This window comes from Canis lupus, chromosome 19 (assembly GCF_048164855.1).
Source record: "Canis lupus baileyi chromosome 19, mCanLup2.hap1, whole genome shotgun sequence".
Taxonomy (NCBI): Eukaryota; Metazoa; Chordata; class Mammalia; order Carnivora; family Canidae; genus Canis; species Canis lupus.
The window spans coordinates 31412260-31439524 of NC_132856.1; the positions used below are offsets into that span (position 1 = coordinate 31412260).

Here is a 27265-nt window from a genome sequence, read left to right on the forward strand (position 1 = left end):
TAAAGTGCCCTAATAGGTGGAAGGAAGCAAAGACAGCCTTATCAATTTCCCTGTGCAGAAGCAGAACTATTGTCGTCTTTATTAAAAATATGCCTCTGAGCAGGTGGTCCTGTTCTGAATACCTCCAAGAATCTGGGAGTTTCACGTGGCCCTTACTAAAACAGCTTAGGCCGTCTTGAGAGATGTGAACGGAGATCAAATTGCTATGCTGGGAGTGCTCAGTGTGGTGGACAGATTTATTCTCAGATTTTTAAAACTTGAAACTTTGGCAATTATATTAATAAAGATAAGTAAGCTGGTTGACATCAACACATGCATTCTGTTTGTTCTTTGTACATCCGTGTACCTCCCAGAGAGGGCTGTGACCCAGATTCCATAAGCATTCAAGACTTTCATTAGATTAGAATGACATATACTTATCATTAGAGCGTACTAATTAAAGCAGAAAGTGACATTTCAAAGTAATGATGTTCCCTAGTGTCTCAATGTAAAATACTCCCTAGTCTATTTTTAATGACCTAGTATGCTATGTATTTTTAAAATATTATTTTGTTATGAACTTATGTTTTCATTATTGTCAATGGTGGTGATGGCTAACAAGGTAGGGCATTCTTCTAGATGAATAAGGAAGAAGACATTGAAACCTACCAGAGGCTTTGGACTTTGATTGCAGTCACATACTGGGAGAATCCATGCATACTTTAATTTATCCAGCACTTTGTACACTTTCTACTGCTCAAACTCTGTTCTAGGTGCTTGGGATGCCTTGGTTACTAGGACGCAGATGGTTCCTGTCCTCACGGAATTTGCCCCTCCCTTTGATTATGATCAAAGCTTTTCTTTATAGTTCTTTTACATCCTTAGTAGCAGCAGAGAGGATGATGTGTTCAGTACTGCTTATATATACACCCTCATCTGCTATTGCAAACATCAGATATTCTTTGATAAGGGCAGTAGAAGAAAATATCTCCTTACTTATTCTATACATTTTCTCACACTTATTTCACCTAAATTCGGATTATGCATTCAATTACCTACAACTGTATCTGATGTTCCAGTTCTCTGCCTGGTATACTGTTGGTGTGTTCAAGATGCTCATTCTCTTCCCTTCCTCTTCTTCATAGTCACCTAAGTGATAATAGCACTGAACTAGATGGCTCCAGTGTTTACATTGTGAATACTTTGTTTTTAAGTAATCTCTACATCCAATGTGGGGCTCAAACTCCCAACCCCAAGATCAAGAGCATGTTCTACTAATAGAACCAGCCAAGGGCCCCAATCTGTAACATTTTCAAATGTTAGTGAGCCTTGTACTTTGGGTCCTGTTGTGAAAATTTGCAAAACAAGCCAGCTGTCATTGGTTACAATTATATATAAAGAGGAGAGTCACCTTACATCAAGTGGCAAAGTCCTCAGCTCTCACCCAGTTGGGAAGAGAAGAAACATGCCTTTCTCTGCTAACAGAAGCTATGAAGGGACTCTCAAGAGGAGATCAGGTTTTGAACAGAGATGAACAGTGCAAAGAATTTCCAAACAAAAACAGGAAGAGAAAAAGGAAGATTGTTCTTTTTGTGCTGAACTTGCCCATTTCCCATCTACTCATTTTGCCAGGAGTAAAAGCAGTCGGATGATCATCTTTGTTGCTGTCATCATCATCATGATCACCAGTATCATCATCTTGATAGTTGTTTATTAAGCATAGAAATCCCATCAAGTAGGTGCCACTTTTACTCAAATTTATGGATAACCAAACCAGTTAGTGTGTTTAGGCACCTTGCCTAAAGCTACAGGGCTGGTAAATGACATAGTCAGGACTCCCACCCAGAGATAGTTGTCCCCAATGTGCTCTTGCCCCTTACACTCCGCCACCAATCATTGTCTTGTACAAACAGACATTGAAGGTCTTTAACCTCATAGGTGGTGATGAGTTGAATATTTAGGTTGTCTTTGATTTCACGAGTGAACATTGCCATTTTGTGAGTCCTTTTTTAGACGAATTTTCTAAAGTGAATTCTGGGCCTTCCAGTGACTGTATTCAGTGATGGTGGCTGATTTTAGGCTGCTCTTGCTCTTCAAATCCACTTAAAGTACCAGCATTCCTTAAAGTTGTATGTATGTATATATCGCAACCTTACTTGAATGATTATGAAGCCACATACACATGAGCTGGGATTTTCACCATTTGCAAGTGAGACTGTTCTGCATGCTATGAGCAGCATTTATTGTAATGTCTATTAAATGCATACCCTGCTATTCAAATTCTTTAGAGAAACCTTGGCTATTTATTTATTTTCCTGCCTGCTTCTGGAAATGTTTGGAGGTAGTTACTCTAGTGTATTTTACTTATCATTGCAAGCTAGAAATTCAAAGGCAGAATATTTTTATGAAAGAGAGTAGTATTAAGATCTTGATACTAGTCCTGGAATTGGTTTCTTGAAACACTAGAAATGGTGATTTAAGGTCTAGAATGAGTTCTTGCTTCAAGTATCTATCTGGCTACTTGCTACATAGTAGTGACCTTGGGCAAGGCTAATGGCTTTGGGTGCCTCAGTTTCTTAATATGTAAAATGAGGAGGTAATAAAAGTACCTCATCATTGTGAGAGTTACCTAAGATAGTGCTTGTAAGACACTTGGCGTAGTGTCTGGTATCCAGGGAGTGCCAAATAAATGTGATGATGTTGGAGGTGGTGATGGTGAAAGAAATAAGGTATGCTGCTTCATTTCTTCCAATGAAATCTTATATGAAAGCTAATTATGTGAATCTGATTAGTATTCTGGTTGGGTGGGTACAGAGCTTACCTTATCTGGCACTGCCACAGAGCAACGGTGCTCAAATGTGTCCACACAAACAGTTTAGAGATGTTGATTCTTGGTTTGAAATCAGGAAAGCAAGTGACAGCAGGCAGTGGTATGGTAGAGGAAGCACCATGGGCAAGGAGCTAGCTGATTTGGGTTTAATTAGGGCTCTGTTGCTTCAGCTTGCATGATCCTAGGCAACTGTCATAAGCTTTCTGAGCCTCAGTTTCTTCTGTGAAATGATGACAGCAATACGTACCCACCAGGGCTGTTTTGAAAACTGCAGGAGCTAACATGTTGTGAAGGGACTTTAAAGACGTACTGGTTTACAAATCTAGTTTTTGTTGGGGGGATTTTACTAGGATAGCAAAAATTTGATACAGAGCTGCCAGTGGGACTTTATGGGCTAGGTTAGAGCCTAAGGCTGTGGTGACTTTTTTTCTGTTTCAAAGATGCAGTTTCCCCAGGCAGACCTCATTTACTTGGAAATTCTGGAGTGGCAACAGCATACTTTGAATCAAATGGTTAATTGTCTTTGGAGGCCTTGCCTAGGTTCTTTAAGGCCTGGCTGCAAGGAAGGAATCCCTGTGTGACAATAGATTTAGTGGGGTATAAATCTACCTAACTAGCAGCTGGATAGGAGCTGATGAGGGGTGGCCCCAGAGTCGAGCCACATTAGCCGAGTTAGAAGGATGTGCTGGCTTCCACTTCAAGCCACGGGGCCCTGCAGCAAACTGCAGGGAAGCAATAGCAGCCTGTGGTGTGGCCTGTTGTGCCACCGTCACTCTTGTCAGTGTCACCATCATCACCATTAAGCTTTATTAAGTGCTGGCGTGTGGAGCTCCCTTAGGTGCCGTTGTAGACAGATAGGCAGCTATGTGTTGTAGATGAGAGCCTCATGCAGGCCGTGAGGGGAAGCGCCCCGGCTGTAATCCAAAGCAGGCCCACAGATGTGGCTGCATGGGCAGATGAGGGGATAGTAGTGGCTACAGTAGGCTTTTGCCTGTGGTGTGGGCTTAGACCATGGCCCTGTTCTCTGAAAACTGCCCTGACTCTCCCCTTCAAGGGTGAGCCATGGCAGTCATGTTTTACTGTTTAACTTGGCTTCCATGGCCATATCTCAGTGGATCAAGGATGCACAGCCCACTCAAGATGGGCCAGTCAGATTGTCTCTCCCAGAAGGTGAATTTGGGTCTAAGGCATTTGTAGTTACGCTGGATACGTAGGTGAATTTGGGAACCATGGAAAGCCAGTCTTGGATTAATTTCGTCATCCTCATAGCAGCCCTGTGATGGTAGATCTCCTTATTCCCATTTTATAGAAGAAGAAACTGATTTACAGAGAGGTTAATTAATTTATCCAAGATCATATTGTTGGGTAGTGGCAGGACCAGGCAAGAACCCAGGTGGTATGATCTCAGGCCTTCAGCCGCTATACTAACTGTCATTCTGAGAAATAGGGAGAAAGACAACGGGCCTATGGAAAGATGAGAGATGCAGGTTAAGTGACTGTGAGGTGGGAGGGGGTGCAGAGGGAGGATAATCAGGCTGATTGATTAAGAGACAAGCTGCCTTGATTCTCTAAGCTTTCTGGCTCCAGGGTCCAGACCTTAGTGATTGCACTTCCCACGGCTGGGCTTTGAGAAGTATCTTTCTTTGTCTCCTTACAAATAAATTCCCTTTTTGGTGCACAAAGTAGTTTCAATGGATGTCTATTACTTGCAACCAAAAAAGTCTTGATGAAGTGACCACACTCACAATTTGTTAAATAGGACCTTGGGTCATCCATTGGCCTCTGTGACCCCAGGTACCTTTACGTTATCTGTAGATGGTGTGTAGGCTGGTGGAAGAGAGAGACGGTAAACCAGTGAATGGAACATAGTGTGACAGACTCTCTGAGAGATCTAAGCATAAGTTGTTCTAGAAACACAGATGTGGGGCAAACAAATGAGATTGGTGTAGGGCATGGAGAATCAGGGATGCCTTGTCAGGAGACATTTTAGCTGTTTCTGAAGAATTTAGCTCTTGAAGAATGGGTGGGAGGAAGGGTATTCCAGGTAGTGAGCATGATATGTGCAGGGGGAAAAAAAGAAAGAACAAAATGGAAAGTGAGATCTATAATACATTTTGGGAAAGACAAGTAATTAAGTCTGATGGAGAAGAAGGAAGGAGGAGGGACAGGATATGCAACTGGCATTCCTGGCTGGACCAGATCTCCAAGCCATGGAGTTTGAACCTTATCCTGTATGCCAATGATTCATTGCCTGCCAGGTACCTTCCCTCCCTCCAACATGAAGATATTGATAGCTTTTGAAATGGAAAAGATGACACTTTGACATTAGACAGTTTTAGGAAAAACACCACCATATGCAGAATTCTAACATCCCACACTACTGTTTTCATCTTTGCACATTATCAACATTATAGTTGTCCTCAAACATGCCTATTTTTATACATGGTCACAGTGCATCTATGTATGATTTTTGCTTCCCAGTAGATCAAAAAGATTTTCTATGTTTCTACGTTGGCCTTTCCTAATTATTATAACAGCATGCTACAGACACAGGGTTTTCTGGATCCACACATAGCTCCCGCCAATGTATGAGGTTATGGTGCAGCAAATACATATGACTGGAAGATTCCTGCTTTTGAGCAACTTAGGATCTGATGGAATACTTGTGCTGAAGTATGTAACCATATACAGTTTAAAGCATGTGGCTTTAATATGATTTTATGAAAAATGTATTCAGTTCTTTGAGGATCGATAGAGGGGTTTTTCTAATCCCTTCCTTCTGTGGTCACTGTCCCCTTGCCCTCCGCCCCCATCAGGAATGCTCTGTGACCAACAAATGGCCATATCATCACATGCTTCTTTAGTTCATGTGCTCCTTACCTAGTGTCTTTTTCTATTTATTTATTTATTTATTTATTTATTTATTTATTTATTTATTTTCCTAGTGTCTTTTTCATATCTTATGCTCTAAGTACCCTGGAAGCCATTTGATGGTTAGCCATAAACAGGCTCCAAATCAAGCTCTTGAGCCGAGTTAATTTGATTATGAAACATTATCTTGATTGTGGCAAGCGTCCAGTTGTCATCTTTTTAATGATACAGGCCTCCACAGCCTAAACTAATTATAAACCAGCTCCATTCCAGGGAGGGCAGCGTTGCCTAACCAGCCTCTGCAAGCCAGACCCGAGTGTGTCAGTGATGTGAACACATCTGCTTTTCCTTCCTCTGGCCTTCTGTGGATATCAGCCATGTCATTTCTCTCTCCCTCCCTGCTCTTTTGTTAAGGAAAATAGGGGGTGATTGGCCAAAATTGCTCTTTAAATTAAATTTTGGCTCCTACCTCCAGCATGATCATGAACTTCTAGATTAAAGATGCAGATAATTTTGCAATCAGATTTACATTTTCATGTGTAATGAGTTTAAAAGTCTTTACATGCTTTAGCTTCCCCCTTTGTGATGCTTTTTGTTGACTTACTTTAGCTCTGTAGTCTGAGTGGTATTTTGTTGTTGGTTTTTACTTCAGTCTCCGTCTCTAATGGTCCCTATTTTCTTCATTTCTAGTCTTGTATAATTGTAGAAAATAGATTGATCATTTGGTATATATAAAAAAAATTAAAGAAGTTCATTCCATAGAGTTTAGAAATATTTTATTGTCCACATAATGAAGACATGGATGGGGAAGCTAACCAAACTATATTCTCTGGAAATCCTCATATCTTGTTTTATCTTGTGTATGTGTGTGTATCTGTGTTTAGACACAAGTATGCAAGTGTGGATTGTTGACACACATACTTGAAATAGGTTGTTATTCCATAGATTTTAAACATTTAGAAAACTCTCTTAGCCTCAGTTTCTTAACTTGTAAAAAAGGAACGATGACAGTTCTTACAATACATGGTTGTAGGGATAATTCATTTGATGCTGCTGCAAAGTGCCTGCCCCATAACAAATACTCAGTAAGTATCAGCAGTTAATATCATGGCTCTTGTCCTGTGGGAATGAAAGCCTTCTTCATGGTCTCAATTTTTAGCTACTAATAAGTCCCTAAGTTCATCCCTTCATAAAGAGGCCAGAAGCATTGCCAAAAAGCTTAAACCTTGGAAGAATTACCCAAGCCATTTTCTCCAGCATCCCTTGCCTCCTTAAGCAGCCTAGGTTGAAAGATTTATCATTTCTGCATAGTTCTCACCAATAACATCTTTGTGGCTGATTCCCCTGGTAGCAATTGTCACAGCTCATCATCTCTGATTTCAGCTACAACTGTGGTAACCAGTTTTGTCCCAGTCAGCTTCCCAGCTGTAGCATCTGATGTGTGCCTTTTCTGCTTCCTTCCCAGGACCCTCTCTCAGGCTACGAGCCTGCCAAGCCTGGGCCAAAGAGGAACCTGGAAGTGTGGGGGAAGTAACTGCCCTCAGGGGCTCCCATCAATCCCTGGGATTTGAACATGTGAATACATGCTCCATCCTTTCATTCTTAGGTGCATAATTCTGTATGCATTCTTAGGAGGTCCTGGCCAATCAAAACCCTTGCTCTCGGTGGCAAACTTGATAACATACCCTTCCATTGGTTTTAATCCTTCCCTGTCTTTCTGTATTCCCTCATCCTTACTTCCTGGAATCATCTTCTAATTAAACTTCTGCACCCAAGCTCTCATCTCAGGTTCTGCCTTCAGGGAAACTCAACCCAATACAGCCTTGAAGTCTCCTGCCTCCATAGTATTTCTTTAATCTGTAATCGTTAGGCTTGGATCATTTCTCTTTCCTTTCTAGCCCAGAAGGAGGAGAGATCTCATGGATTTTCAAGGTCAGACTCTTTCTCTTTGATCTTCATCCTGTCCCCTCTTAAATCTTCTGTCCCACAGACCATCATAATTTCTTTACTGCTACACCTCTAATGTAGAGTGCTTGGCCCATAGTAAGAGCTAATTAAATGAGTAAGAGAATGAATTAATCCCTTTCTCTTGGATGTTTTTCAGTCTTCTTCTCTCCACCCATGTTGTTCTCATCTTATATTGTTCTTTTAGCCTTTCTTTGGAGGCTTTCTTTAGCGACCGTAGCTCCAGCCAGGTTTGAGCATCGCCAGCCCCTCCCCCAGGAGACCGTTGCAGTTGGCCGCCCCCTGCTCCTTGGTAACCATGTGCAACCAAAAGGCCGTGATAAAAACGCTGATATGTCGGAGGAGATGCAACAGGACTCGGTGGAGTGTGTGACTCAGGCATTGGAGAAATATAACATAGAGAAGGATGTTGCGGCCCATATTAAGAAGGAGTTTCACAAGAAGTACAACCCCACCTGGCACTGCATTGTGGGGAGGAACTTCAGTAGTTATGTGACACATGAAACCAAACACTTCATCTACTTCTACCTGGGCCAAGTGGCCATTCTTCTGTTCAAATCTGGTTGAAAGCATGGACTGTGTGTCACACACCCAGTGATCCATCCAAAACTAAGGACTGCAGCCTAAATTCCAAATACCAGAGACTGAAATCTTCAGCCCTGCCTGGGGGAACACCTCGAGCTTTGAAACTTTATTGTGTTGTTTTGTACAGGGCATTCTCTGTACGAATTTGTTGTGGTTATAAAACAATTAGTAAAACAGCTTACATTTGTATTTATTTTCTATTCCATACCTCTACCTCATGTTTTTTTCTCCTCAAAATCCATTCCTTTTCAAATAAATCTATTGGAGAAAAAAAAAAAGAAAAAGAAAAAAAAGGGTCTTTTGCCTTGGAAGGAGACATCATTGCCTGATCACAGAACCCACCTCTTTATTACTCCTGCTAGCCACCTCCTAATGCCTTGGAATATCGGAACTTGTCAAACATCCTTTCTATCTTGAACTCTGCCTTGCTTGGTCTCTTGAAATCTACCTCTCTCCTGGTCCTCTCCCAGCTCTCAAACTTTTCTTTCCAAGAATTTTTGTTGTCTCATTTAGCTGATTCTACATTTGGCTTTTTTCAAGGGTTCCACCTTTGGGCCTCTTCTTTTTGGAGTTGCATAGTCAACTTGAGTAAATCGGTTACTACTATTTCTTCAGCCTGGTGGATAGCTCCTAAATCTGTAATCTCCAGATTGACTCTCCTGAGTCGAAAGCTGTTGAGAATCTCCATCTGGAATTCTTGCAGGTATTTCTAAGTCCCTATGTTCAAGCTGGGATTCATTTTCTTCTCACCATTTTCATTTTTTCCTCATTTTTTGTACCCTTAGTTCATGGGCTTATCATGTCGCTGGTATACTGCAGTATATAAGCCTTTGTATGATCCTTCACTGCCTTCCTTCAACCATTGCTGTCAAAGAAATAATTTTTAAGTACCTACTATGAGTCAGACACTCTGCTATTTGCTCAAGATACACGGAAAACAAAATAGACCCTCAAGAGGCTCATAGTGTAATAGCAGATATAGATATTCATTTGATTTATTACACAAACGTAGCATTACAAACTGAAGTAATTGTTGTGAAAGAAAAGTCCAATGTGCTTTGAGAGTATGTCATGAAAGGACCTAATTTATTCCTAGGATTTGCACAGCTTCCTTTGGGAAGAGTGGCATTTGATCTGTGATCTGAAGGATGAGTAGGAATTAATTAATTGAGAGGAACTCTTCCCTCTTTATCACTGTGCACTAGAGTCACCAGGTCCCATTGACTGTATCTGTGAAATGTCTCCATTGTTCTATTTCCCATTCTCATCCTAGACCATGGCAATTCTCACCTTCACTGTGGCACTCCACTTCCATTCATTAATTTTCACATTGCTACTGGCATGCTTTTACTGGACACAAGTCTGACCACATATATTCTCCTATATTAGCTTAAAATCACTGGTAGCTCCCTAGTGCTTCCATGGTAGGATCCCAACTCTTTGGCATGGCATCCAAAGACTTTTCAAATTTTGGCTCTGACCTTTGTTTCTAGACTCATCTCCTGCTATTCCATAGCACATTGCCTGCTTTTGTGGCCACTATAGACTCTGAAGATTGCTGAAAGCACAATGTTCTCTTAGGCTGTCATGTGTTGATACATTCATTTATCAGCTTTGAGTTCCTCTATCCTCTTGCACCCGGTTAGCTCCTATGATCCCTTTAGACCCTACATAAATGTCACATCTTCCATGAGACTTTCCTTGGCCCCTTCTATATCCCCATATTTGTACTTGGACATTTCTCTTTCAGAGCTGTCATCTGTTTGCCTTATATTAACTTAGTTGTTTAGAGTATGTGCTCCTCTGGGATCAGGATTGTGCCATGCTCATCTCTCTCTTCCCAGCTGTTCAATAAATACGTGTAATTGAATTGTACATGTGTCCATGGTATAGAGGAGGCAGGGACTTTGGGGAATGGGAGGAGAGCTGAAAGAAAAAGCCAGACCTTTTCTAACCTCAAGCAGGGCTTGATCAAGACATGTAGGTTGCCCAAGCAGACCAATTTTTGGTGTCTCTTCAGCAATCAAATGAAATGCCAGATTTGAGCAATGCTACTCAAAAGGATGATGACAGATTGCAGCATCCTGGTCTCCTTACCCAATTCACCTCAATCAACTTTGGTGGTTGATTCTACCCTACATAAAAGCATTTTGTTGACCTTGTTTTGTTCTAGAGCATTCTACTTCTCCTCCTGTCTTAATTGTCTCATCAAAGTATTTGTTACAATTAAACACAATTTCCTCCTTGAAGAAAGTCCTGACGAATGCTGTTTTCTTCACTGTGTTATTTTTCTAGAGATACTTCAGTACCTCTTTTTTTTTTTTAAGATTTTATTTATTTACTCATGAGACACACACACACACACACACACACACACACACACACACACACAGAGGCAGAGACACAGGCAGAGGGAAAAGCAGGCTCCATGCAGGGAGCCCAACCACTGAGACTCAATCTCAGGTCTCCAGGATCACCCCTGAAGGTAGTGCTAAACCGCTGAGCCACCCAGGCGTCCCCTTTAGTACCTCTTCCTGATTGGCATCCTGGGCAGCTGCTGGCCAGTCTTCCTGCTAGTCCTGCTCAGATCCCAAGAAAAGCAGACTCAGTTGTATAAAGCTCCTTTCCAATATTATACCAATGACCTATAAAGAATTTCTTTTCAGGTCTGGCTTATATCCATTTAACAAAGAAATCTGTTTTATATTTCAAAATTGTCAGGATGTTGCTGTGAAGCAAGTGCATGGTAGAGCAGGCATGTGTTCTGTTCTGTGTTTTTACAAATGACAGGCAAATGGCAGTGGCTGAGGGCCAAGAGTGGGCTGTTGCTATCCATGTTTGCCAAGACTGCTCGGTGCCTGGGCCACCTCTCAGGTCCTGTACCCACACATGCCGTCCTCTCCTGAACAAGGCTGTGAGTGGTAAGCTATGCCAGTGTCAGGGAGGCTTTCAGCCCAGACAGACTGCTTATTACCTTCAGTTGAGTGTGCCCAGAAAGGGAAGTGTGTAAATGACAACCAAAGATGGATGCTATAGGAATGCCCTTCTGCCCATTTGACTTTGTCTCTGAGATGGCAACTTACTGATGTCCACTAACAGTGCAGCAGACAATTAGTTGTTGCTAAGGGACAGGAATGTAGAATAGGAGGAAGATTGGTTCAGCTTTCCAGAGTATTGAGGAGTTACTCTGTGCTGGGTGCTATGTAGATGCTACGGGAACACAGGGGGTGTGACATGGTCCTAGTCCTTAAGGAGGTATTGTCTTTATTTACTGAGTCATGTAAGTCCTTTGCACTTCTAAATGTCAGTGGAAGTAGCAATTTGGGACTGGTCTTTTGGAGAATTCAGATGTATGTCTTGAATTTACAGATCTTCATTGGAACTTAGGCCAACTATCTAAACCCAGTGTTTTGTGCAAAATGCTTTATATGATTTTTTGTAAAATGCTTTCAAATATACTATCTCATTTGAATACATACAGCATCAGCATCACTAATTTTATTTTATTTATTATTATTATTTTTCTAGCATCACTAATTTTAATGATGAGAATCATCATGTCCAGGTTAAGGATTTCATTCTCGATATCCCAGCTTATTAGAGACAGAGCTTTCTGTGACTTTTGGTCTCCTGATTCTTTTCTTCATACTCTGCTATCTCCCTCCCTAGATCTAATCATAAATTTGGATTTTTTCCATCACCACAGTGTTTATGTATTTCAAGCTTGCTTTTATCCTGCATCTTTCCAGCTCTACCTAGCTCTTGTGTATCAAGTGTGAAATGTGTGTGGAGTGCTCCCATGTTTCTATCTCTTACCCATCTTCCTAACTTAGGCCTTCTTTATTTTGTCTTTTTTTTTTTTTGGAAAGGGGTGTGAGGAAACTTGACACCTTGACATTTCTCCTTTTCTAGTCTTACTGTTTTTATGTTCCCTGATTCCTGTGAACAATGATAATGAGAAGTGGTAAATGATCAAGTGATTTCTTTCCTTCATGTTTGCCTTATTTGGTGGTATGCTGTGAATTCAGAATTGCTGAATCTTTGGGGAAGTGGTCAGAAAGTGGAATTCAGAATTTTAGATGAAAGCTCTTAGATGTTAGTTTAGGAAGTCTAGTGCAGAGTAGCAGGACTCCTGAGTAATGTGACACATGGAGTTACAGGGAATGGTGGAAACCAGAGATCATTATCTGCAAAGGAAGAGGAAGCTTTCCTTGGCCATACTTTGCTAGCAGTAATTTCTTCCTTCTCTGACTTCTGTAGCATTTCCTTGTTTCTTTCTTATGGCTTGCATTACTTCATATTTTGGTTATGTTTTATAGTTACCATCTCTTTTACTAGACTTTTTTTATTTCTTCTTTTAAGACAGGAGGAGTTGTCTGATGAGGTTTGACAACTCCAATGCACCAACAATATGGAGCCTAGAATGTAATGATTAACAAATATACATGTTTCTGGGATTTCCAGAAACTCTATTCTTTATGTAATATTATTTCATTTGAATATTTTATAATAGGCAAGCATTACCGTGCAATCAGGAAAAGAAAAGATATAAGATTTTTCTGGATGATTAAATACATAAGTGCATGATTAAGAATGTGAGGCTGCTAAGGAAATTCAGAAGCAAGATATCATTTACTGAACATCTAAAACACTAGTGTCCTAAAAAGTATAACATTTTTCATATTTATTACCCTAATTACTTTTGCAGCATCTTGATGAATGGAGGGAGGTGGCATGCAGTAGCTGTGATATCCAAAGTTCAAGTCTTTTTCCCTCCTGATTCTATGCAGGTTCCCTAAGCTTCAAAGATTTTGTTTTTGGATTTTTTTTTTTTTTTTGTCCAGGTGTTCACAAACCCAGCAGAATGGTTATTAACTAAATTGATCCCTGTGGTGTAAAAAAGTGAATTTAGCTTTCCCCTTGAGCTTCATCTCCAGAGTGGAACTAGTTCCTTGGAGGAGTCCGGCTCATTCACTCCTGAGCTAAAACGTGCTCTGAAATCTTCATATATTTGAGGTCCTTCATCTCCATGCAATCTGTCACCAAGCAGTTGCATGTGCTGTCACACATTCCCATTATTTCAGGTTCCACAGATCCAGAACAAAGACCAGGCTGGAAAAGAACATGTTTCTGTTTATTTTTTTATTTTTTAATTTTTTTTTTTAATTTTTTTTTTAATTTATTTATGATAGGCACACAGTGAGAGAGAGAGAGGCAGAGACACAGGCAGAGGGAGAAGCAGGCTCCATGCACCGGGAGCCCGATGTGGGATTCGATCCCGGGTCTCCAGGATCGCGCCCTGGGCCAAAGGCAGGCGCCAAACCGCTGCGCCACCCAGGGATCCCCCCATGTTTCTGTTTAGATGCCCCAAGTCACCTTCTAATCTTCTCAATGTGAACAAATACAATGATTTCAATATTGGCAGTCTCATACTCAGGGACCATGTGGCTTGAACGTTTGCCTTTCTGTGTTTTAGATTGGAACCCCCACGTTGTAGATGAACACAAAGAACATTTCTAGGAAATACAAAGTAGGCAGATGCTTTCCAAGATCCATACTCTGAGTATAGGATGTTCTAGTCTTTTTGGATTTAAGGATGTTATTTATTCACAATTATCAAGGGCTGTGAAGCTTTGAGGGAATCACAGATCAGCTTGTATGATGCGACATATATAATTCAGCAATGGCTCACTAGACCTGGCATTTGCACCTTTGAATTTCTGTAAGTCACAGTTTTTGGAGCACAGCACTCTTCCTAGGTAGGAACAGATTTCATGTAGAAAGCGTGTTTAGAGCCTGTACTTGTAAATGCTGGCAAACCTTTTGATTGATGTTCAAGTTGAGCATTGGAGAAGAAGAAAAAACAGGTAGGAGATAGCCTTGAATCCCTCAGAATAAATACCCGACAATTAAACAAACAAACAAGAAAAACCCAACTAGTTTTTTTTTTTTTTTTCACAAGATAAGTGTTTCTCTTTTGAGAGCCTGCAGAGTTTATTATTCTGTTCAGACTTAAAACATCAGTCGAAATCCCAGTAGTGCAGGGGTTTGAAATCAACAAACTAAAGAAGCCTCAAGTGACTGCTGTTGTTTTGGGAATTATCATGTTTGGCACATGAAGAGAGCACCTCATGAGGACAGGCCCGCCTATGACCTATGTGAATGGGACAGACTCACAAGGCACATGTAAGTCATGAAATCATGGAAAGCATATTTCAGTTCTGGGGATATTCCCACTTTTAAGTCATTGCAGGTTATACTAAGAAGAAATTTGGGAAGAATGCTAACCTGTATTGCCTACCTACTCTCTGCCTAGAATTATGGGATTTAATCCTCCTGACAAGTTTAAGAAATATTTACTTTTATCTGTTATTATAATTGGAGAAATAGAGGATCAAGAATGTGAAGTAATGTGCTCAGTCACCCAGCAAGTAATTGGCAGAACTAGAATGAGAACCATGACTATTTCACTTCAAAATTGTAGGTTTTCCATTTATTCCCTGGCTTTCCACTGTCCTCTGTGAATCTTATATTAAACGAATAGGTCTTACATGGTCTTTATTTGTCAGTGGCATTTATTCATTTTTCTTTTCTAATTATGACCTATTTTGTTCATGATGTCCTTGCATTAAAATTTTTTGGTTACTCTTCAGGTTTAAAAAATTAACAGTATGAACCTTTGTGAATCTGTAACTTCTGGTTTAGCACCTTCTCCCTAAGAAGTGTTCAGAAAATACCTGAATGGGGGCACCTGGGTGGCTTAGTTGGTTAAGCATCTGCCTTCAGCTCAGGTCATGATCTTCCGGTTCTGGGATGGAGCCCTGAGTTGAGCTCTCTGCTCAGTGGGGAGCCTGCTTCTCCATCTCCCTCTGCTATTCCCCCTGCTTGTACTCTTTCTCTCTCTCTCTCTCTCTCTCTCTCTCTGCCAAATGAATGAATAAAATCTTTAAAAAAATTTTTTTTTAGATTTTATTCATTTATTTAAGAGAGAGAGAACATGTGCAAGGGACCGGGGTTAGGGGTTGCACAGGGGAAGAGGACAAGGGGGATGGAGAGGGAGGGAGAGGAATTTTTTTTTAAAGATTTTATTTATTTATTTATTCATTCATTCATTCATTCATTCATTTATGAGAGAGAGACAGAGAGAGAAAGAGAGAGGCAGAGGGAGAAGCAGGCTCCACGCAGGAAGCCTGACATGGAACTCAATCCCTGGTCTCCAGGATCACGCCCTGGGCCGAAGTTGGCGCTAAACCACTGAGCCACCCGGGCTGCCCAATAAAATCTTTAAAACAAGAAAAAGAAAAGGAAAATACCTGAATAAGTGAACTTAAAGTATAGTATGTGGTCATACAGTCTTTATGTTGTACTTTTAATCCATTTTTTATATTTCTTGTTACCAAAACCTCTTTTAAAATCAACAACCTATGGGCATTAAGAGTATCTTCTATGTGTAGAGCAAGGTGGTAAATATAAAGAGGTATCCTTAAGAAAGCTTAATATTTAATTGTGAGAGGTACAACTGTCAGGGGGCTCTATTCTCTCCTCACCCTTTTAGGTTACCAATCCCTTGCATGTGATTATTCCAGGTATGTCTTCCTGGCATTCCACTTGCTAACTTTATATTTTCTTTGCTATTTAAGAATTCAAGATGCTCATCTCATCTATACAAGTCTCTTATATAATACATTTTTTTCCTGAGAGTTTGATTGTATCATGTGGAACAGTTAAGTGGCAGAAAAAACTATTGGCAGCCATGGGAGTGTCCGGGCTTTAACCCAGCATCCACCTGCTCCTTGCATTCCAGTGCTATGACCTGGGGCCAAGCTGCCAGCACCTCTTGTTTGGATTATGGTGGCAGTCCCCTCACTGGTCTTCTCTTGCTTCTTTCCTCACTTCTTTCAGTTGGCTCTCAACACAGAGGCCAAATGGATTCTGTTATTACACAGGGGACAAGATCACTCCTCTGCTCACAAACTTCTCATTCCCCTCAGAGAAGAGACCACAGTCATAATAGTGGCCTGCAAGGTCCTACATCATCTGCCTGCCTCCACCCCATTGTGGTTCTCTGGCCTCATCTCCTATTTTCTCCTTGGTCACTCCATCCCATGCTCTCTGCTGTTCTTCCAGCCTCTTGAGGGGGTACTTTGTCCCCGTGTTCCTTCAGCTCATTATGTGTGTTCTGAGGTACTTGTAGGATAGAGCTTATTTCTTCACTTTCTTGAGATCTTTACTTAAAGACTCTTCCAGGATCTACTCTGGCCATCCCATTCAAGCTGCAGCCTCTCTCCCTACCCACCCCGGGACTCCCTGGCTCCCTTCCTATAGCATTGATCACCATCTAACATGGCACTGGGTTTTACCAGTTTGTTTATTTTTTTTATTTTCTGTCTCTACCAACTAGAAATAAGACCCAGAAGGCAGGAAGATAAGTTTTTTGTTTTGGTTTTGGTTTTCTGTCTCATTCACTGCTGGATCCTAGCGCCTAGAATGGTATCTGACCAAATGAGATGCTTGATAAATATTTGACTGAACAATGTGTGAAAATGTAGCTGTGGGACTTATATATGTCGTAGAAGCTCTTTGAGCATTATGAACTTTAAAGATTTACTGATTCATAAAATACTTATTGAAGGTTTACTATATGCCAAACCCTAGGCTGTGCCCTGGAGTTACAATAGGCCTTCTGGAGCTCACTGTTTGGTTGGGGGGGAGGGGGTGACATTCAACATGAATGAATGTCTAATTATGCAGTGCTACACTTGTGATGGGAGCGCAGAGAACGGGTGCCTGATTTAGTCTGGGATTGAGAGCGGAAGGCCTCCCTGCAGAACACTTGTCTATCCCTGCTTTGTAAGCTTAGCTATGAACAAGGGATGAAGGCAGGACTGCTAGGCTGCTACTCCCACAGGTCCAGGGAAACTTTTACACAGATTTCTCAAGCCACTGTGGTTTTCAAACTTGATTGGTATCAGAATGACCTGGTAGGTTTGTTACAATACAGGTCTGGCCTCATCCCCAGAATTTCTGATTCAGTAGGTATGGGGTAGGGCCTGAGCATTTGCATTTCTGACAAATTCCCCAGTGATGCTGATGCTGCTATTCTGGAGGCCGCACTTTGAGAATAACTGGGTTAGAGGATGAGTCTGGCATGTCTCTACCCAAAATGGGGAAACTTATTCTGAGGCAAGAGCCAGGAAGACTTCTGATCTTGGAGAAAAGGCCATCTGCAAGGAATTCTGCAGATAGTTATAGTTGCTGAAAACCACAGGGTAGGCATAGGAGGAACTGGAGATAATGACTTATTTTTATTTTTATTTTTTTCTGAGTACATACATAGATTTGAGAGCTTGATATAATCACTACTATTGTTTCTCTTGTCGGAAGCAAAATACAGTTGGCCTAGAATGTTAAAATTTTTGCTCCTCTGGAGTCAGACATAATTGGATCTGAATTTTAACTCTGCCACTTACTCACTGTGGCGTTGCAGCAGATGAATAGCTGGTGTGAAGTAAAAGTGGGGGAGCAGCAGTTTGGCCTTAGAGCCTATCCTGCGGGAGTAGCATCTTTTATTTTTTTATTTTAAGATTTTTAGAGGTAATGAGGTGGTGTTTGCTAAGACTGTGATTGAAAATTAGAGGTTGCAATATGAAAGTCAGTGGCTGGTGCCTCCAAGCCTGTGTGCCCTGCCCCCAGGTCTACCCCTACCAGAGGTGAGACATGGCTGAGCTTGGATCTTGGTCATGGAATTCTTGCTTGGGGTGGGGACTCTCTGTCTAGTTACTTCATCTGTAAAATGGGATCAGTAATACTTCATAGGGTTGCGGGGACTTGAGAAGATCACATATGTTAGGGATTTACCCCATTGAATGATATTGCATAAATATCAAATATTGCTGTTGTTTTAAAAAATGTCCCTCGAAGATTATCCTTCCTCCCATCCATTTTCCCGTTTCCCCACCACACACAGCAGAAAATCCTGATTGTTCTATCATCCTCCCTCCTCACATAGAACTCTGGGCTACAGTGGAACATGTGACTACATTGTTTTAAACAGTTTAAACCTCATTGTTTCATTTTTCACATCTTGACGAAAATATAGTTATTTGCCGATTTTTATACAACTGATAAAAAAAAAAACTGATCTGATAAAAGTTTGGGAAACAGTACCCACTTTTAAGTCACCACTAGATTTGAGTGGTTTGAATTTTGGTGTTTTAAGGGCATTTACTTCTGAGTTCCTCCTACCTGCTTGGAAATTTGTTGTTCGTCCATTTAGGTTATTCAGGAATTTTTATAGAGTATGATTATATATTTATAAGAAAAAATAGAATTGAAAACAAACACAATTTTTTTTCTTGATTCTTCCTTTTACTTTGCTTTTGTTAGCCAAAATCATTTTAGCAATAATTTTGGAGATCTATTGTATCCTGTTTTCAAGTTTTCATATGCCTTATGAACTTTAGCTTCCTTTCCATGCAGTAAAAATATTTTGACTGAATAGGTTAAAATACCAACTTGTTCATGTATTCAATTATATTAATTTTTTGCCTTTTGTTCAGTTAGGATAAAAAAGGCAATTGAAATCATACTTCTTAAATGCAAGTGATTTCTTGTTCCTGTGTATAAACTAGCCTTTCACGAATCGTGGTTTTTGTTTTGTTTTTTTCACTTTTTTTTGATGATTCCAAGGGAAAAACCTTTCTTCTGTACTACGTTAACCTCACACTGTATTTATGTATTTATATTAAACAATATTCTTTGGAGAAAAAATGGTTTGGTGTACTTAGTGAATTATGTACCCTCCTGGAGGCACTGCAGACTGTTAATGCTCAGTGGAACTCAGCAGTCGTAACTGATGAAACATCAGCATGTCGGCTATAAAATAAAAAAGAAGTAATTGGGGACATGTTGGGAGCTGGCAAATGGAAAACACTAGCAGATGTAGAACTGAAAAGAGAAAAGAAAGTTTAAAAAAACTACATTTACTACAAGAGGAACTGCACAGATGGATGATAAGAGTTAGCATTTCATTCAGATAGAAAGTGGATTAGGAATGATATTTGTTTCTAGTACTTCAAGGAAGTGATACTTGAACTCTCACAATTAGCCATATGAAAACTGCTTTTACATCAACCACATGGATCTGAAAAAAATATTTGTCAGTGAGGTTTTCATCCCCTTAAAACACAGTTTAGGCATTGCTGGAGTCAACTTGTACCTATTTGTGAGAGCAGATTATACTGCATCTCTTCTCAACTCCTTGTTCAGTGCTATCAGTGTTAGTTTGAAACAAGCTATGGTGGAAGTGTTGCCATGGTGGCAAACACTACAATAAGATCATCTCCTTTACCCCCAGCTAGCTATTAAACATTTACACCGCACTACCGTGTATGTGTACTAACTGCTCCCTGTTAAATAGGGAGGGTGGAGGTTGAAGAGAGATGGAGCATTCAAAGAAAGCCTCTACCTGGTCTGTGTGATGGAAAGTCCTGGACCACAGGGAATTTTGGCCTCTTCTAGATGCTGAACCCATTCAGATCTATAGGCCAGTGCTGTGCCAGTAGATTTTTAAATGTAAAATTCTGACCCTAAAACATAGGATCCAAAATATAGGATCCTAAGACATAGGGTTTTCAAGTGTAAAATTCTGATCCTAAAACATATTCCAGTAACCATCTCCAGTGCAGACTTGATATATCTGTGTACTGTGTTACCTGTTGTGTAGGAGAAAATACAACTTATCTCTCTTTTTCAGTGGTGTGATGCTCTCTCTTAAACCTTGCTGTGCTAACTTTTCTGTTCCTGTAGTTTTCCACTCTCTGAATTGTTAACCTGGCAAGAATGGTCTGGTGGCTTAGGAAGAAACTAGATCCTATTGATACTATGTGATTCACATATTTTTTCTTTCTCTAGACTTAAGAGTATCCACATTCTACATTAGGAAAAAAAGCATAGCGTACAGGATGGGATAGAAAGAGTTAGGTCAAGAAGACCCTACTCCATGCCAACCATCTGTTCCTGCTTCTTCCAATACATTCTGGTTATCTTCTTAGCAAGTTTCATTTTAACATCTTATGATTTTAAAAATTCTTTAAAAACTGCCACTTTTGGAGAATGAATCCCGAGGACGTAGTGGCTGGTGATTTCTGGAAACATCTCTGAAAATGTGAAAGGTCTCTTGATGTTTTAGCAGATTGGCTCCAACTTGAGTCTTGATTTGCTATTGAATGACCACATCTCTGTAGCCCTTTGAGGTTAAAGCTCTGGGTTCAAATATGGTAATGGTTGCTCCACTGGAGGACTTAGTCTACAATGCCTTTCCATAATGACCCTCTAATATAAACAGACTTCTGGAATCCACATGCTCAGGACACATCTAAACATAATAATGTTTATTGAATATCACCTACATACATGACACCATACAAAGAGTTTTACAGAGTGACACACAATAATCTCATTTAATCATTAAAGCAGTCCCTTGAAGTTGATATTATTATCAGCCTTATTTCTAGATAATGAACTAAGTCTTTGAGTATTAAGGGACATGCCCTGGGTGGCAGAGCCAAGATTTGAACCTAGGTCACCTGAGTTTAGGGCTCATGTTCTTAGTTGCTATACTTATCTCTTGTAGCTTAGGGGCCATATACGAAATCAATTTTGCTTAGCTTCTCCTCACCGGTCAGTTTACGTGTGGTTTTTGCAGGAATCTGTGTTTGTGGCAGAACTCTGAAGATGTTTGTGCCAGAGAGCTGTTCGTGTTCTCATAGCCCAAAGCATCAAGGAGCAGGGGAAAGAGGTGCAGAGGTTTGAAGACGGGAGGAGCGGAGGCCAGGACAAATTCAGTAGCCTGGAGATTTTGGAAAACAAATGGAGAGACCTGTTTTCTCCTCTAAGTAGAAGATTATTTTATTGTTTCCACTGATTTTCATTTGTCTAACACAGAGAACCCATGAGCTTCTTTCTTCAGCTTTATACATAAGTAGAATAACCAGTGAAAAAAGGAGGCTGAGTAGGGATTCAAGTCCAAGGTTCCCTGAATCCAGTCTATTTGTCACCGTTGTACTTCAAGTAAAAAAGGACCAAAGCACCAAATCTAATCAGAAAATCTTTGTGGAGCTATAGGCAGGAGTAAAAGTATTTTGGGAAATGGGTTGCCTTTCTTGGCAAGAACAACAACAATCACAATAACCAACATTTACTGAAAGCTCACTTGATATCTACTTATTGCTCTTTCCAGAAGTCTACTGGGCCTTGGATATGGTCCGTAAGAAGCTAGTTATGAGTGACGTGGCTCATCATCCATGGACACCGCTGGAGTGAGGAGAGCCCATTGGGAGAGAAGGCTGCTGGCAGGACCAATGCAGTGGAGACAGATGAATTGTAGTCCTCAGCTGATTGAAAATAAAAATAGGTGTAGATTTGGGGCTGGTGACTTCCGTAAGTCCTGAGGGGGCTACATACCACTCTGCTCTGCGAACGGAAATGAAGATACCCAGCAGGGGTTTTCCCTGGTCAGCCTTTACCCTCTGTTGTGCTGTTTTACAGTTAGTGAAATTTTCTTCTAGTAGCATTGATGGATCCGTTGGGACTAGGATCAAATTTATCATAAATAACAGGGATACTTCCTGCTTGTAAATGGGATATCAGAGATGATGGTGGTGATGACACTAATTAATATTAATAAGTAAATAACATTATTGAACAGTTAACATGTACCAGATATAATTCCCTGTGCTTTACGTTTAATTCTAACGATCCTATAGTAAGTGCCATGAGCCCTGTTTTATGAATGAGGAAATGGACATGCAGTGAATATCAGTCACTGACCCAGAGTCACCAACTGGAAAGTGATGTAGTTGAGGGTTGAGCCAAAGTCATCTAGGCTTGGAACAGGTGCGGTGAAAAGTGATCTATTTCACATGTAAACAGCTGCCATGAACTTATCTCTCTTGACTTTGATTCTGGAAAGAGGGTGACTAGTAGATGATCTAAGTTTAAATTCTAAGCCCTAGAGTCAGAATCGTCTTTCCTTAGTTGCAGCTCGAAAAACATCCTCCAGTAAGCATGGGTCTTTCTTACGGTTCTCACATCTCAGACTGGGAGTGTCCAGTGAGGCCAACTTCCCTGGGAATCTTCAGGAAATAGAAATAACCAGGGGAAAATGAACGGTAATTACCTAGCATTAAGTTGAGACCTTTTGTGTGAAAGGCATGTGAAGATAGGTCTTTCAGCGACTTAATGAGCCTTATCACGGGCCTTCAGCTTTTCTGAATAAATTTGGAGGTAATAAAATGTTGGACCTTGCTTTCAAGCCAAATTATACTACAACATCATTTGGAAAGACCTTTGGAACAAGTGCCTAAAAGTTTTTTCCTCTTCCTCTCTGAAGATAGAATCAGTTTCTCCTGACTAATGAGAACCCAGAGTAATTTCAGAAAATGCCAGTAAATAAAAGTATTTAAGGAAATGAAATCAAATCTGATTTGTAAAAATGAACTCAAAGGAGTGCTGTATCCTGTTGGCCCTTCACAGCTTTGTTCATTCTTTCAGCAAATATATTTTAGAATCTCCTAACTGCTGCCAGGCACCAAGTTAGGCACTGGTGATCCTGCAAAGAACCTGATAGACAAAGGAGTGCTACACAATTAGTGGGAGAACGAAGGGGAAGTGATTAGAGATTTTGAAAAGTGCTAGGCAGGCAGTCATAGGGAGCTGTACTGGAGAGTGAGGGCCTACCCAGCTAGGTCAAGGACATAAGCTCACAGGAGATGACATTTCATCGAGATCACAACCTCATAACCTCCCATCAGATAAAACTATGTCAGTGTGTATGTCTGTAGAAGAATAAATGTCTATTTTAGTGACAATGTATTCAGTCTTTTTGTATGGTTTTATATGTCCACATTTACATCCTTATGCCCTCTTATATCTCCCTGTGACATCCAGAGCTGTCCAGGGACTTTTTATATTACAAAATATACAGACACTCTTTTTCAGACTATGTACTCACTCTTCTAAATCAATTTCTGGCATTGTATCTCATGGCTCATTTGCTACAAAAGTCAGGTGATTTTAGTTAATATAGGAAGAATTTCAGGACAGGAATGAATCTACCCCATTTTCCATTCTGTGGTACATTTGATTGAGTAAACTGAATTTAAACAGAAGGCACCCGCCCCTCAAGCAAAGTGATCTCTCTTGGGTGAATTAAATCATGTGTCATGTTGCTTAAAAGATGTTGCTACTCTGTAGAAATGTTGAGGGGGGCAGAAAGCATCACAAACTTTACTCCCCCATTTTCTGTTTGTATTCATCTTTTAAAATAGTACAAGAGAACCCATTGTTAAGAGTAAAATGATTGGAAGCTTTCTTTAAAGTTGGCTCATTATATTTTTTGTACTGTAAACTATCTGGTAAATCTAATTTAAATGCAATTTTGTTTAATGACTAGTGTTGATACCATGATTCATCACTCATTTACTTAATTAGTAACACTTGACTTTATGTACCAAAAATGTCCAATTTGCACACTGATATTTTTTCAGTTAAATAAAATTATGTTTTGGGAAGATAAAGCTTTTTTTCTTACTTTTGAAGCATGCCATTTAGTTTTTATTCTTTATTACCATCAAATATGAGCCATCAGTGAGAATAGCAATAGGAGTGTGCTGCTAAGGTACAGTAGAGGAAGTATTAGTAGTTTTCATGAACAGGGGCTATCTAGGCTCAGATTAGGGTTCCAGCAGTCGTGGGCTATTGACCTTTTGGAAATGTACTTCACCTCTCTGAGTGTCTCAGTATCCTCCTCCCCATAGTACCTATGTCCCTACCATGTACCGTAGTATCTACTTGTCCTGCAAAATGAATTTAAAAACCACTCAGTGTGATTTTTAATATTAATATTATTATTAATATATATTAAAAGATTTGGAGGAATGAAGAGTGACTTCCAGAGGTCATGACTCTAGTCCCTGCTCCAAGGAAAAACCTCCCTAGTCCATTTCAGATTAATTTCATGGTTCTCAACTTAGATAATGAGTTCCACACTGCGTGGAAAGCTCTGGACAAGGGCATCCCCAAAGTCATGGGCTAATTGAGGCACATTCATAGCACATCACTTTTGATTCAATAGTTGGGGAATTAAAAGTGCATATATGTATTAAAAGCAACCCAATTATATTATGCAGTCGCATGCAAAACTTGCATGCATTTTGAAAGTACTAGAGTAGGCTTCATAAATTGTTTTCATTTGCAGAGGTCAGCTTAAGATTGCACCCTGCCAGGACCCTAGGGCCATTCTCTTTTGATATTTCGGAGACTTCCAAAATGTTTGAGGAACACTAGAAAAATTAATGGGCCTTTTTCATGTTGTAAATGTTTCTGTGAGGAAATTCCAGGATTGCTTTTAATCATCCCCTTTAATTGTGTTAGCATTTTTAGGTGGGGTTTGGGAGAAGGGAGTTAACAATATTACACAACTGATTTTGTGCAGCTGATAGAATTCTAAAGTGTCTGTAAATTGGTTTGATGTACAGGGTCATTTGGCTGTTTTGGAAGTATTCTTGGTTCTGGAGGAAAATGCCTGGCTCTTGGGTTGTAGAATTCTGTGATTGCTCCATTCATGCATTTCTCATATTAACAATGAATTTTCTTTCTCTTTACTTAGTGTTCCCAGGCCCTCTTCTTCCCAGGCTCTATTCTTTCCCACAAGCCACAGTGCATTCACAGATGGTTATGCCTTCATCTACTAGCAGCTGTCTCAAAGTATTTTGAAGAATGAATTCCTAGATGAATAAATGGCACCTCCATCCATCTGCTTACACATACCGCAGACCTAGGAGTCATTTGGAGCATCTGTCTTGCCCTCACCATGCATGTCCTACCTCTCTCCCCACCCCCACCTCCCTCACCATTCTATCAGCAAGTTATTCTATTTTATCTTCTGAATATCTCTGGAATGTGTTCATTTCCCTTCCTTTCTGTCATCCTATCAGGTTTCAAGGCAAGACCCTTTCTACTTAGAGCTAACTAAATAATGGTGATGAGGAAGATGATAAAATTAGGCATCATTGCTGGATTTTTCCCCCCTCTGTGCTGTGCACTTACTGTGAAATAGGTAGTCTTATTATCCGTATTTTATGGCTGAGGAAATATGCTGAGGTTACATAACTTGGCCGGTGCCTCACAGAAACAAGTGGCTGAGCTGGAATTAGAATCCAGGTCTCACTGACCCCAAAGCTGTCTTCTAGCTGCCAGTAATCACAGTGGGACAAATATCAATAAGAATTAATGTTTTTAACAATAATAGCCTTCTTTTGTGTTGCAGGCAGTGGCTCAGGGGCGCACATTTATTTTCTTCTTTTACTCCTGTGAGCCAGATTGGAAAACACTTGTTGCTAGGTTTCTGGGAGGACTGAGAATTCTGTATGTTCTGCTGACCAGCATCATTTGGATTTTAAATGTTGCTATAATAATAATAATAAGCCTGAAACAATATAAATAGGAAATGGAGAGAGACCATGAGGAAAGATGGGGCATGATTTCCATGTATTCTTAGAATTTCTTTAATGTACTTTTGTGTCCACCAGTGTTTATTCTGTAACGAGTCTTTAGTATACCTCAATAGCCATAGAGGATCCCCTTTGGCTTTTTAATGTCTGTACAAGAATATGGTGATAATTATAGTTGCTTTTTTTTCTTTTTTTTTTTTTTTTAAAGATTTCATTTATTTATTCATGAGAGATGCACAGAGAGAGGCAGAGACAGAGGCAGTGGGAGAAGCAGGCTCCCTGCGGAGAGGCCAATACAAGACTTGATCCCAGTACTCCGGGATCATGACCTGAGCCAAAAGCAGATGTACAACCACTAAGCCACCCAGGTGCCCATATAATTGCTCGTTTGTTCCTGTTTGATGTGTTCTGACGCAGAAGACCACTCAGCCCAGAGAGAGAACAGGTGCTGCAGATTAGGAACTCAGGCACTGGAGTCTGAGTTCAAATCCTGACTGCTATTTATTGGTTATATCCACCCGGGATATGTCTGCACCTGTACATGCTGCCTGCATTTATTTGTCAAATGTTTGTTGAGCATCTATTATATGTCATGTGCTGTGTTAGTAGCTGGGGTTATAATGAGGAACAAAAGTAGACCTAGTCCTTGCTTTAGTGGAGCTTATAGTCAATCCAAGACAGAGGTATTAGCCACACAAATGACTTTGGGAAAAGCTTAATGATAGGGGGGTACTTGGTCCTGTGAGAACACAGAACAAGGAAATGACCTGGTACAGCAGGCTTGCTCATTACCTCAGGTTGCATAACTCTGTCAGCCAGTGTATGCAAAACTCTCAGTATATGCCTAGTCCATAATAAGTGCTCAGTAGATGGTACTTCTCCATAACATATGATTAATTTTCCTGGAGAAAGAACCATGGGAACAAATATATTTAATGTAAAGCAACTCATGTGGTTGACTTTTGTCAGTGCCTGGATTTTATATTCCTTTTTTTTTTTTTTTAAGATTTTATTTATTTATTTGAGAGACAGTAAGGAAGAGAGAGTAGGAGGAGGAGCAGAGGGAGAGAGACAAGCAGACTTCAGAGCCTGATGCGGGGCTGGATCTCACAACCCCAAGATCACAACCTGAGCCACAATCACGAGTCAGCCACTCAACTGACTGAGCCACCTCGGCACCCCTGGATTTTATATTATATGATCTAATCCTTTGACCCTCTTTCTTTTCCCTACAAAGAAATGAGTTTGGGATATTTGCTTGGAAGAACCATTCGAGGATAGGCCGCTAATGAAGACATCCAAAAGCAGTCATCTTGTTCCATAGTTCGTTTGAGGATAAAGTGAAACAGAAATAACTAGAAGCCAGGGCCTTTGGGAGCATTGTTTGTTTGGTAAATTTTGATTCATGGTCTCATTAACGCCTCATCAGCCTCTTGACCATTAGTCCGAGCAGGTAGCTCTGTGTAGGGACCTTTATTCTCTGGCAGCCAAGACAGGGTTGTCCTAATGATGATTGGTTTCA

The 27265-nt window shown here is 40.4% G+C and overlaps 1 protein-coding gene, 1 long non-coding RNA gene and 1 pseudogene across 13 annotated transcripts in view; 2 read left to right on the plus strand and 1 right to left on the minus strand.

Moving 5' to 3' along the window:
• LOC140610074 (uncharacterized) overlaps positions 1–805 on the minus strand; it is a 41024-nt gene extending 40219 nt beyond the window's left edge. For both annotated transcript variants that reach the window (XR_012011851.1, XR_012011850.1), the window contains exon 1: positions 649–805. This is a non-coding gene — a long non-coding RNA (uncharacterized lncRNA). The remainder of the gene's footprint in view (positions 1–648) is intronic.
• The window catches only part of FHIT (fragile histidine triad diadenosine triphosphatase), a 1386045-nt gene that overhangs the window by 89233 nt on the left and 1269547 nt on the right, over positions 1–27265 (plus strand). The gene's annotated exons all lie outside the window — the stretch shown is intronic.
• On the plus strand, positions 866–8406 carry LOC140610073 (dynein light chain 1, cytoplasmic-like; annotated as a pseudogene).